Source organism: Peromyscus californicus, unplaced genomic scaffold (assembly GCF_007827085.1).
Source record: "Peromyscus californicus insignis strain IS unplaced genomic scaffold, ASM782708v3 Scaffold_15__1_contigs__length_86483966, whole genome shotgun sequence".
NCBI classification, from domain to species: Eukaryota; Metazoa; Chordata; class Mammalia; order Rodentia; family Cricetidae; genus Peromyscus; species Peromyscus californicus.
This window is the reverse complement of record NW_026294447.1, coordinates 84154514-84159507: the sequence shown is the minus strand read 5'-3', so window position 1 is coordinate 84159507 and position 4994 is coordinate 84154514.

The window sequence follows — 4994 nt, the reverse complement described above, 5'->3', positions numbered from 1 at the left end:
ACCATGTCAGTCACTGAATGAAGGGCTCAGGGCGAGACAGAGTGATTGCTTACTTGGGCAGATCAGAAGTCTGGGTCTTTGCTGTACTAAATAGGAGGCTGGCGCACAGCCCCGCCTCCACTTTGCCCGGTGTGTTACTGGAATGGACTTATCTGCACCAGTACCTACAAGGCTAATTCCCATGTGGCTTGGCTGCCCACCTCTGCCACCGGTGGCTCCTTTCCCTCGAACCAAACCATCCGGCCAGGGGACTAATTCTGACCTAATTCTGGCCAGGGTCTGCTGGACAGGCAGCTTGCCTGTCCTGACACAGGCGCATGCGTGGTGGATATGCAGAGCGTGAGTGGTTTAGACCACGCGCTTCTAGAAGAAAGCTCCTCCTCTAGATGAAAGCGCTCTCAACAGGTCAAACTGGACAGCCAAGGAGGGAAGAGAGTGTTTCTAAATGCCCAGCAAGCCCTCCTTCCCTAGAATACCTTCCTTCGCCGTACCACAGAAAAGCAGGTTTTCTGGGCCAGCCAGACGGCTCAGCAGGGAAAACTGTCTGCTGTCAACCTTGGGGACCTGAGTTCAATCCCTGGGGTCACATGGTAGATGGAGAGAACCAAGTCCAGCAGGTCATTCTCGGACCTCTGCTGCGGTATGTGTACACACAATACATAAGCAAGATACCCTAAAATATTATAATATATATATATAAGCTTTCTGTTTCCAGGGGCCCGGAAGCTGGGTTGGCCACGTTTCTTGTCACTGTGGCAGAATGCTTGAAAAAGGCGGTTAAGGAAGCAAAGGCTTATTTTGGCTCACAATTTGAGGGTGGGGAAGCCATGGTGATGTGATGGGGCTGTGACTGATCTTTTTGACTCCACAGTGAGGAAACAGCCAAGTGGACGCTGGCGGCTCAGCTTGCTTTCTCCTTTAGGTTAGGACCCCAGTCCACGGAACGGTGCCGCCCACCTCGGGGTGGTTCGAAACCTTCTTGGAGCTGCCCTCACAGACACAATAGAGACACGTTTACTAAGTGATCCTAAACTTTAGCCAGGGAGCTGATGAGGACGAACCATCAGAGTGGATTTTGTCTCTGGAGCCGTGTTGGCTGAGCTCCGGCCCCAAATTCCGCCTTATTTTCCTTCCATCTGGTGTCCCAGGAGGAACAGAAATAGCACCCCTCGTCTGTTCCTTCCATTACATGTAATAGGCAGCTACAGGTCAGTTATGTTCCAGGTGTTGGGAACAGCTGTGATAAAACAGGCCCAGTCCCACCCCTGTGACAGTGACATTCTAGGAAGTGTGTCCCTACCCATCTCACTAGACCTCTGGGAAATAGGCACCCACCTTTCTATGTCTCTTGTTTCCCTTAAGGAGTTGTGTGCCTTGCTGGCCAAAGGGATAAAATGCTGATTGAAAGAATGTCTGTCTGTCTGTCTGTCTGTCTCTGTCTCTGTCTCTCTCTCTTTGTGTGTCTTGATATGTATGTATGTATGTATTACGTACGTACCTACCTACCTACCTACTTACCTACCTACCTACCTACCTGCCTGCCTTACCAAGTTACATGCTGCTGGGACCAGCGGAAGAGTGGAACTTGGTTATCTGGGTTACGCTGGTGGAGTGGCAGAAACTCTGTCAGACTGGATGGAGAACAGGAGCATTGGCTCTGACCATGGCTGTCGCTTCGTTCCCAGTTGGGTGTGGCCATCTGGGGATGTGAGCCCTGTCTTTCTAAATCGTATTTTCCAAGAGAATCTAAAAATTGGAATTTTTACATGAAATCTCATTTTTATATGCTGGAATTTAGGTCAATTAAAAGACCCACGAAGCCACATCTTCGGGGCAGATGAAACGCCAGGCTGCCTGTGTGAGTGCTCCCAAGGTTGGGTCTTGCCGCTTTGTATTTGTGAAGAGATGGAATGCCATTTCCCAGGCCATCTCACAAGAAGTGTGCAGGCTGACTGACTCCTCTGGGTCCTGTCCCCTGGAGGCGCTCAGCCTCCTCCGGTCTTCTATAGAGGATGGAGACAGTCTTATCACCTGCCTGTCTTGTTAGCCCCGCCCACTCCGCCCGCAGCTCCCCAGAGAACAGTTGTATTTAGCCAAGAGGGAAAGGAATCCTCTAGAAAGGAGCAGGGCAGAGGCAAGTCCTAGCATAGCAGCCTTGCAGTGTGGTCTCTGCAACTGTGCGGGACAGAGACAGACCTGGGGTTGAATCTGGACATCACCAGCTACTGATTATATCACTGCACTCCTCTGGCTTGTTTCTTTATCTTTCAAGTGATCAAAACATTTGCCTTGCAGGAGGGGGAAAGGAATTAACTTTTATAGTAAGGTTATAAATTATACAGAAAAGGATTAAGGACTGAGATGCATGTCATCTCTTTATAATGGTATTCAGGGACGCCAAGAAGAGTTACTTAGCCTCTGAGGATCATGACCCAGACAGGGCTGGCTTTGGATTTGTCTTGCAATTTGAGTGACAGTAGGTGGGGCAGTGGGAATTAAGGAGGAATTGGGGTGGTGCGGGGATCAAATTGGAAAGTATATTGTGACTCATTGGCAATTAGGGCTAGCTTTGTATCTAGTGATGGCCTTGGGTATTGTCCGTATTTTTATTTTGAGTCTGTGATATGAGCCCTGCTGAAGCCATGAAGCTAAAACTTAGCTCTTTGCATTTTTCTCTTGAGTTGTAGCAGCACACTTTATATTCCAGACAGGCTGCACAGGACATGTTGAAGTACAAAAGAGCTGCTGGGTTTGGGATAGCGTGTGGTGGAGAGCTGGGGTAGGCTCGCTGGCGTATATTAGGAAGTAGGAAGGCTGCTAAGAAATGTGTAGAAACTGTGGGGTGAAGCATCTATATTCGAGAGACACAGCAGAAAACTTGATCCTAGTGGTACGTGTGTGTGTGTGTGTGTGTGTGTGTGTGTGTGTGTGTGTGTGTACATGCTTGCCCATAAGCACGTTCTGGTTTTCTGAGATGCTATTGACTTGGAATAATTCTGAGGAAATACATATTTCATACAGGCTAGGGGACTAGGCCCTGGATTCATAAGCCTGGTTCTAAGCGCACCACACCCTTGCTGTTGGGTTTCTGGCTGTCTGAGAGAAGCCTTACTAAGCTAGTGAGCAGGAAGATCTTACTCTGCTGGTCTCTAACATAGATGCAGAATAACCAGCCCAGGCGAGAAGTGCCGGCCACTCAGACCAAATGGTGGGGACTGCTTTAGAAGGTCAGAGGCAGGAAGCTTACCTGGCCGCCTGCAGATGCTATCTCTCCACATTCCCTGGCTATGGAGTAGCTGTTGGGGAAGGCCTGTGGGGCCACAACCCCTGAAAGATTCAGATAGCAGTACCTCTAGGCATATGTTCAAAGCCATCTGTGTTAGTTATTTTGCGGTGCTCTTACCCTGCGAGGAAATGTCACAAAACACGACAGAATCTGCTAATAAGAGTTTTATTAAGATGAAAGAGACAGAGAGTGCCCAGGCCTGTGGAAGACATGTTTGTAGAGAAGAAGAAGAAGAAGAGAGAAAGCCAGGAATATGGCGCCGGCTTATAAAGGCTGTGTGGCGCACGCGCGTCCACAGGTCGACGTAACTACTCCACACATGCACAGATCACATGGCTGTGTTGCGCGCTCTTACGTAACCATGCAAAGTCACGGATCCTGGTCACGCAAGACACCTTGACCTGGAAATGGCTATCTTGACCTGGAACTGGCTAGGCGGAAGTGTCCAGGTCCGCCGGGCATATGCAAACACGCCCAACCGTGGGGGTGTGTTATGAAACCATCAACCTGAGCCCACTAAGGCGTAATAATAATGAAGCATGTAACTCTAACACATGGAAAAAATACCTTCCATTTTTTTTTTTTTTTGTCTCAAGTTCCCATCCTACAGTCTCCTTTGAGAAAGGCTAAAAATAACATCTCCCAAGCTGGGGACTAGGGGGGGATGGGAATGTGTGTGGTGCATAGGATTTAAATCTCTCTAGGGTCTCTTTGAGGGGCCTCTCCCAGGATGGTAGAGTAGCCCACACTGCCTGGCGGTTTACTGTTCCCCAAACCCAGAGTTCCCATAGCTGTCATCCTGGGCTGAGAGAGCCTCCTGGGTCTCCTGGTGGTGGCTTCCTCCCATAAATCAGCTACAGACAGCTGCGGCCACTTGCACCCTGGGATAGGAAAATAGACCCTGTTGCTAGACAGCAACCCAGGCTCCATAAACATGGCGGGATCACAGGGCAGGGGGTGCCGAGCCCAGGCACTAGCCAGGCAGGCCCAACAGCCGGGAGATCCATTGGTTTATTTTCACAGTGTCACTGCTGTCTGTACCACAAGAAGGAGGCCACCCCCCGCCCCCTGCTGTGCTGAGGTGGAGGCCACTTACTGCTCGCCACCGGAAAGGCTTGCTGACTGCTGCCTGATTTATTTATTTTAGTTGCACATAGACTGTCTGCCTGGTCTAAGTTTGGAAGCCAACAGGAAGTCATCCAGTCAAATACCAAGCGTTCAATACGTGTGTTTTATTTGGTCCAACAAATATTAGGTTGAGAAAGAAAGGGAAGCCTTCTGTTGACGTATTCCTAACCCCTTCCCACCCTCAACATCAACCCCAGCCCCCAAAAAATCCTGTAGCACCATCTAGCTCAGTCTGGCTGTGAGGCTGACTTCTTCCTTTGATTTGAGTGGCTTTTTTCCAAAATAAGTTCTTCAACATTTTCCTGTGAAAATGTAATAACAATGTTGAGGTGGAAATAATATATATATATTATAGTGAACTCCTGTAAGTCCTCTACTCTGATTCTACCATTAACACATTTCCATAATTGGTTTCTAACATATCTACTCACTTTATTTTTGACGCACTTCAAAGTCAGTCTCAGCCATCCGATGGCTTTCCTTTAGGTAGTCTGGAATTGAGGCTGTCAATCACTGGGCTTAAGTATTTGTTTGCTCTTCCTTTGTGTCAGGGCGGAAACTCAGGCTTCCCAGTGTATGC